Consider the following 8,394-nt stretch of genomic DNA (forward strand, 5'->3'; position numbering starts at 1 on the left):
AAATAGCTATTAAGCGGTAGCATTAGCAGTCGTGGCTAGCCACAGAATGAAAATGGAAACAGCTATCAGAAACTGTGCTTTCCTTAAATATTGCTTTAGGATACCTAGAAGCTCCTATGATGGAGAGGATTGAAGGTGGTCATTGGGGTAGTTCCTGAGACTGTGAGGGTCTGCTCCTCTGTACTGCCCTTCCGCACATGTGAACTGCTCTTATTCTGTTATCTCTTCCCCCACGCCTCCCCAAACACAAAACAGTCAAACTGGACAATCCCTGCCTTGGCTACATTTATTAGTGGCAGTGACTCTGATATGTTCTGTGGGGAACGTGCTGCTTGTAGCCAATGGTTAATGTGGTCTAGGCAGATTCCCATTCTTAGCACACTTAGTTCCCCTGCCAGAACTAAGAGTACTTTGTATTTTTAAAATGAAATTTTTTTTAAAGAATCTTCATGATATCCAAAGATACGGCTAATAGCCATTTCCTTTTATTTCCAGATTGAATTCACTTAATTTTTCTGGTATAAAAGTATTATGTGGTAGCCACAACTGAAGCTTGAGTCTTCTGCGTGGAATCTCTGGTATGGGTTTCCACAAAAATGGCCAGTGAATTCTTGATAGGGAGACTTGATGAACACATTCTCTTTCCAGAGGTAAGGGGTCAGTTGGCAGTAAATCTTGGAAATGGTATCAGAGGAGCCCTTGGTGAAGTTGTCCAGAGGGGCAGTGTAGCCCCTAGTTGCGTGGCTGTCATTAACACTGGCCAGCAGCAGCAGCAGCTTCTTGATCACAGGAGCAGAAATGATGCCAGTGCCTCTGTGGGCAGGGGTATGGCTCATCAGCACAAAGCCACAGTGGCCTGTCACCTTGCATGGTGCAAGGATGGAACTTCCGTGTTCCTCCAGGAACCATTCTGATCTGGAACAATGGACAATATGGCTGAGATGGTAGCTCCTCGGACAGCAGTGGCTAGCTCCTTGGAGTAGCCAATACCCAAACCAATTTGACAATTGTAGTTCCCAAAAAATGCCAAAAGCCTTGGTCTGCTGGCCATCTCAAGTCTGTTTTTGTAATGGCATGATCTTTAGACTCTCACTGTCTAAGGATGCTCCCAATGGGGAAAGTCAGTAATCTCAGATTCCTTAATTACTAGAGAAAATAGGGAGATTTCCTCCAGGGACTTGATCTTCATATTGCTATCTAGACAGGCCAGCTTAGAGATGGGGGATCCACTCCTTGTCTTTGACTAAGACCACTGCCTAATTCTCCTTTGAAGCTTAAGCCCCAGAGAGCCACCATTTGATGTTTTCCCAAGAAAGGTTTCTTCCTTTCTTCTGTTTTCCCAGCTATATATTTTCTACAACACCCACTTTCAGATCTAGAGATTCGGTGTCATCCCTTTTTTCGTTTGGTTGTTTGTTTGGTTTTGGTTTTGGTTTTTGGTTTTTGGTTTTTCAAGACAGGGTTTCTCTGTATAGCCCTGGCTGTCCTGGAACTCACTCTGTAGACCAGGCTGGCCTCGAACTCAGAAATCCACCTGCCTCTGCCTCCCAAGTGCTGGGATCACAGGCGTGCACCACCACACCCGGCTCAGTGTCATCCTTTGAGGTACCAAATCAAACTCTAAATGCTTGGTGATGTTAGAAAAGAGAAAATTAGGACATATCTGAGCCTCTCCCTTTGGCTTAGAGCTCACATATAAAGTCTGATCTTGCTTAGACAGCTGGGAAAGTCCAAAGAAATAATTGAACTTGATATCCTGTCCACAGTGTGAGCCCTGTCTGACAGGACAGTCTCCTTTTCATTTACAGATAAGACTTTCCCTTCTCCTTTGACAAGAAAACAAGATGAAGACTTGCACAGAAGAGTTACAGAGGAGACATTTGGGCTCAGATGCCAATGTCAGTAGCTACAACCACCTCAAGTCAGCCTTAGCCAAGTGCTATGTGAGGAACAGAGGAGTGAACTAAGCACCTCTGGGTCTGGAAAGCCGCAGAGGGGGAATAGTTTGCATATGGGTCGCAGGCAGGATTGGAATGGGGAGCCAGATTTCTCAGTCTTGCTGTATGTGGGGATGAAAATGTGGCTCAAATGTTAAGAGCACTTGCTGCTCTTGCAGAGGACCCTGGTTCAATCCCCACACCCATGTGGCAGTTCACCATCATTTGTATCCAAGTCCAGTAGGGAATTTGATGCCCTCTTTTGACCTTCAAAAGCACCAGGCACCCATGGGAGGCACAGAAATACATACAGACAAAACATCCTTATTTATTTTTTTAAATCAATCTTGCTACATGCCCCCGCCTTTCATTACCCATCGAAGTACAGTATGGAAGTCAAACTTTTTGAAACTCTGCCATTTGGTTTAAGTCAACACTCCCCAGAGCATTTCTCCTATATATGACTAAGCAAGAGTCTCTGTTCTTTTCCTCTCTCCCAAAACCTTTATTTTTTATTTTTTTATTTTTTATTTTTTACTGGATCTAACAAATCCAAAAAATAGCCCACCAAGAGAAATGGCCAAAGTCAGCCTAGGCTGTCCCAGTGTACATTTCAAATTTGTACTTCAACTTTCAACCTAGAGGAGAGTAAAAGGGGGATGGGTATGGGCACCAAGGACAACTAAGCCCAGCCTGCCTTTTCTATTTATATGAGATTAGAGTACCAATATCTTCCACTCTCCCCTGGGAGCTTCCAAAATGTCACGGCAACTCCCAGAAGGAGTTCATTTGCAGAGAAAGATATACTTGCCTTGGCCAAGGGGTAAGAGAGTTCTCTTTGCAGAACATGCAATTTGCAAGCTAAATTGGTGCCTGATACACAGAGGACAATCACTCAATAAATACTATTGACTGGCAAATAACTTGAAAAGCAATCAGAATGCTGTGGAACTGACAAACATCTTAACCCCTTTCAGCCTGGTTTAGGGATGGTATTTAAAGAGTCTCTCTTGAGGCTTTTGTGTTAAAGACTGGGCTCATCTAGGATTCTTTTAGATCTTTAAAGGTCTTTGTATTCTATCAACCTTGGAGATTTGAAAGTCAATACATCTGAAGGGTCAATACATCAATGCAAATGGAGTCATGGCTTCTGAGGTTTAAAACAAAGCCAGTCACCAAGTACACAAAGAACTTAATTTTCCAAGGATGTTCTGAGGATGAGGAGTTGGCACAGTAGATTAAGTGCTTGCTTTGCAAACTGGAGGACCAGGCATTCAGATCTTCAGATCCCTAGAAACTACTTAAAGGTTAAAATAAAGGCACTTATGAAAGTACTCAAGCATGCCTATGTGAGAGGAGAAACTGAGGCAGAAAAATCCCGGGCCTTCCAAGCCAGGTAGACTGATATACTCTGGGCTGAACCAGAGACTCTGCTTCAGACCGGTGGCTGATGAAGACTGATAGCATCTGGTATTCAGCTGCTACAGTAGGTAGAAGCTTCCAGAATGCAAAGCATGAGATTCACTTAGTTTTCTGCAAGTCAGAGTAGCACCTCCAGTCCTAACTTGTCTCTCCTGGTTTTTAAGATATTGAACCCTGTGACCAGTAGCAACAACACACAGCTTCTTGGCTTCCTTTGTCTGTTACTATGAACATTGTCCTTATGATCTTTCTTTGTTGAGCAAAAATAGGATTAAAAGTGACTAGAGAATAAAAGTGGAGCAGACTTGGTTTCTACTGGAAATGCTGGAATTTGGGGACACTGAGTAGAGTTTGGACATAGAGTATGGCATGGCATAGGAATGGCAGGAGCTATCAGGACAGGACTGGCAGAGTGTGGAGGCAGAGGGAAGAATGAGTACAGCTAAGAACAGAGGGAGTAGCCAGGGTAACCATTGTGTTCCTGAGATGCGGAGAACGAGAAGCAAATGGGAAAGGGATTTTTAATAAGCTCACTTCGTATTAAGAATGATCTAGGGAAATATGCGTAGCATGAAAATTGCTTCTCAGATATTGTTGTTAAATGTCAGGGTGTCACACGTGCTAAGCAGGAGCCACCAGGGAGCTCAGTTTTATGTGGATTGCCACAGTTGCATCCAAATCCTACTAGCAGTTGGAAATGTGTTTAAACACGCAATGTTAGTTTACTGCCCTGATGCAGGATAATAAGAAGCTCCCTGGGAAAGCTTCATCCCCAGGATGTGGAAAGTGGACAGGGTTTCAGAATAAACCTGACCCAGTTTTATCAGTGCCCCACCCCAAACTGTGATAGGAGCTACTTAGCCCAGGATTCTCCTGTTTCAGTCACCAGCGTGTGGGATTACTGGTTTATGCCACCACACCCCACTTGGATTATCTTCTAGTGCAGATAAAATTTTGTGTTGTTCCCAAAGCTTTTATAAATTTATCTTAGAGCTTGAAAGGCATTGTTTAAATCTATTTCTACATATAGTAAACTGGATAAAAATCCTTACACAAACTCATTAACATCCTTTTGTTTTGGTTTGGGGAAATAGTTTATGAACATATAGTACACATACCATACCATTCACCCATTTGAAGTAAAGTCCACACTTAAAGTGACTGAAGGGTCTTCAATATATTTACCAAGTTGTACCACCACCCCACAATCAATTTTAGAAGACTTTCATAACCCCCAAAAGAAAACCCAAACTCTAGTTGTCACCCCGCAACTGAACACATCTCTCCACACTGTTCTCATCTGTAGGCAACCACTAGACTACAGTATGCGTCTAGACCTAGATTTATGTGTTCTGGACATTGATATAGAATGACAATGTGTGTCCCTTCACAATTTTCCTTCACTAGCAAAGTATTTGCAAGGATCATTCATACTTTAATTTGTGAGTAACATTTATGTAGCTTTTGGTCAACTGGTTCTTTGTATGGATATACTGCATTTGTTTATTTATTCATCAACTAATAGACATTTGTTTTTCCATATGTAGAATTTCTCCATATTCTACCTGTTTCAGCTACTGTAAATAATGCTTCTCCAATGTCCCTTGTAAAACTATTATGAAGTGTAGAATCGAGTGGATAATTTGGACAGAAGAGAAATCATATTTGTTAGGATTCTGTCTAAGCTCCACCCCACAATTACCTGGCAACAGCCAGGTATGCCCCGCCCCATAGTTGCCTGGCAACAGCCAGGTAGACCTGGCCCACTATAAAAGGGGCTGCTTGCCCCTCCTCTCTCTTTCTCCCTCTCCCTCTCCCTCTCCCTCTCCCTCTCCCTCTCCCTCTCCCTCTCCCTCCCTCTCTCTCTCTCTCTCACATAGCTCTTGCCTCTTGGCACTCTCTTCTCTCTGCCCCTCTTGGCCTCTTGGGCTCACCTCCCCTCCCCCTCTCTCCACATGATCATGGCTGGCCTCCACTTCTCTACTCTCTCCCTCTCTCTCCCTCTCTCTGCCTCCACTACCCCATTAACTTCCATCCTCTGCCCGGAATAAACTCTACTCTATACCATGTCTGTGTGTGTCTGGTCCCTCAGGGGGAAGGGATGCCTGGGCATGGGCCTGCTGAGGCATCTCCTCCTTCACACCGCCCGTATACCATATTCTCTAAACCTCTTTCTCTTTTTATGAACCCAACATTTGGTGCGGAAACCCGAGAATAACAATATTAATCATATTAAACTGGAGATCAGTTTGAGGAACCCTGCCATCCTGGACTATCCCAATCCCTACAAATGTAGGATCTTGCAGTTTGCCGTTCTTTAATTTACTTCAAGAGTGTATTGTAGTTTCTAGAGTACAAGCTTTGTATTTCTTTTGTTAGATTTATTTCTACATGTTATTCTCTTTGATGCCATTGTGCATGTATTTTCTCAATTTCATCTTTGTGTTGTTTATTGAATCTGAAAATATTTAATCTTTACTCGTTGATAAGTTCTAATAATTTTTTTAGTGGATTACTTAAGAATTTTGCACATGGATGATCAAGTCCATGAATAGAGGCAGTTTTACTGCTTCCTCCTGCATCTTCTGGGTACCTTTGATTTTGTTTCCTGCTGTTGCATCTCCCCCGCATAGTGGTAAGGTTTTGTGAAATTGCCCTTTACTGAATTGAGAAAATTTTCTGAATCCTTTCATTGCTTTATTTTCAATCATGAAAAGATGTTGAGTTTTGTCAAATGCTTTCTCTACAGAGATGATAAGGTTTTTTTTCCTTCTATTGGCATAGTGAATTGCACTAAGTTGATTGCAAATGTTAAACCAAATCTACCTCCCTAGGATAAGCCCTTTCACTGTGTGCATAGTGCTTTGTGTGCTCTGGTGTTCTAGCATTGTATTGAGAATTCTTATGGCTATATTCATAGTTGCCTGTGATTTTGTTTTCTTTGATGTTTTTGGTTTGGCATCCCAAGAGATACTGACCTCAGAGAGTGGGTTTGGGAATGTTGTTTACCACACTTGTTTTGGGAACAATTTATGAACACTTGATAAATTAAATAAACATTTAATTCATCTTAAAATATTTGATAGAGAACCAGTCTAGAGTTTTTATTCATAAGCATTTGTATAAGACCTACTAGGTACCTGGCACCAGTAGGTACCTAGGGTGACAAAAGCAAATACATTCCCACCCTCTAATTTGGAACAATTGTTGAGATAAAGGAAACTCAAATATATAGTGGGTTTGTGCCCTTCTTCATATTAAGATTTAACAACAAAAAGGCATGGGATGAAGGCATATACAAATTTAATATTCTGATTCCTTTAGGTCTCATTAATCATTTAACATGAAGATGACTGCTATCCATACACAGCACATTCATACTCTTGTCTACCTTTTATTCTCCCCCTCTCTCCTCTCTAATTCTTAAGTACTGCCCCCTAATCATGACCTGCTATTATCCACCGCTGTGACTCTCTCTCAATCAAGTGCAGGATTTTAACACTCAGTATCTTCCATAAATTATCCAAACTAATCTCTGCCAGTGTTTACTAACAAATATGTCTCTGGGGGGTCCTTCCTTTGTCTTTGCTGTCTGAGACAGACAGACAGACAGACAGACAGACAGACAGAGAGACAGAGACAGAGAATCTGAGAGAGAGACAGAGAGAGAGAGAGAGAGAGAGAGAGAGAGAGAGAGAGAGAGAGAGAGAGAGAGAGAGAGAGAGACTGAGAACTGTGGGCTCCCTGGCATGGAGAGGCACTTGGGTGAGTGGAAGGTATCAAGGGCTTTCTCCATCACTTTAACAGCATCCTGAGAGGTCCCTCCACAGTCAAGGCTTTCCTGGCTTTGTTTCTGAAATGATTTCCCAGGAGCTGGAGGGCTTTCTTGGGTTTGAAGTACGATGTAGACTTTCTGACGTTGCTTGGGTTGCCCAAGACTGCTAGGATCATCGAAGTGAGAAGGAACCTTTCAAGGTGCAATCTCAGCTGAGGAAGATAATCCATCACCATCTACAGCATAGGTTCAATCCCTTCTGACTGGTGAAATGGAAGATCTAAGTCAAGATACTTACAGTGGCCAAGTGACGATGGAGGCTTTACAATCTGACTCCAAGAAAAAATATGAAACTAGGAAGGAATATGTATACACACACACACACACACACACACACACACACACACACACAAGACTGAATACCTCAGCAGTTCCAATGTGGTGCTGAAGACCTGGAAGCTTCCTGAAGAGTTACTGGCTTCAGTCTATGCTGAAAGGCCAAAGAAACCGAGTGCCAATGTCAGTAAATGGATGGAAGCAACAGTAACAACAACTATAACAACAACAGAAACATCCACTAGACAGATGGACTCACCAGCAGGGAGCAAAGACAGACAAGCAGGTGACTCTGATTTGTCTCACTCCTCCACAGCTGGGCTGCTACAAGAGTGTAGTGCCTACCCTAGTGGAGGGAAGGTCATTTCCTCCCAGTTAACCTTTCCTGGAAATGCTCTCACAAGAGCCAAAGAAGCCTGTTCTCCAGATCCAATCAAGTTCACAGTCAAGATTAGCCATCACACTAGGAAAAGACGACCATTCTCTAAGATCCAGATTTGATGGAGAACTGTGTCCAGTGAAGTATATAAGACAGAGCACTTGCTCTCAATTTTAATGCTTCATGATAATAGAGGATCCAGATAAGAATTTGTAATATGACATAACTTAGAGCTTTCATATAAAGCTTCCATACAATGTAACCAATAAATATTATTAACATATAATAATATATACAGAAAGTAACATACATCCCATAATGAAATTAATAATTGCTGAGCTGTGTGGTAAACACCTGTATCTAAGCCCATATTTCAAGAGGCTGAGGCAAAAGATGACAAATTCAAGTCCAGACTGGGTTTCATGTGAGACCTCTTATAAAACAAAACAGATGCCGGAGAGATGTTCAGTGGCTGAAAATACTCAGCTTTAGCCAAAGATCTGAGTTTCACTCCCAGCACCCAAGACAGGTGCTCACAGCTGCCT

General features: G+C 42.4%; 1 pseudogene; it reads right to left on the minus strand.

Annotated features, from left to right (window-relative positions):
- Positions 1 to 529: 529 nt before the first annotated feature.
- On the minus strand, positions 530 to 5,207 carry LOC127697090 (40S ribosomal protein S2-like; annotated as a pseudogene).
- Positions 5,208 to 8,394: the final 3,187 nt, after the last annotated feature.

Source organism: Apodemus sylvaticus, chromosome 12, assembly GCF_947179515.1.
Source record: "Apodemus sylvaticus chromosome 12, mApoSyl1.1, whole genome shotgun sequence".
NCBI lineage: Eukaryota > Metazoa > Chordata > Mammalia > Rodentia > Muridae > Apodemus > Apodemus sylvaticus.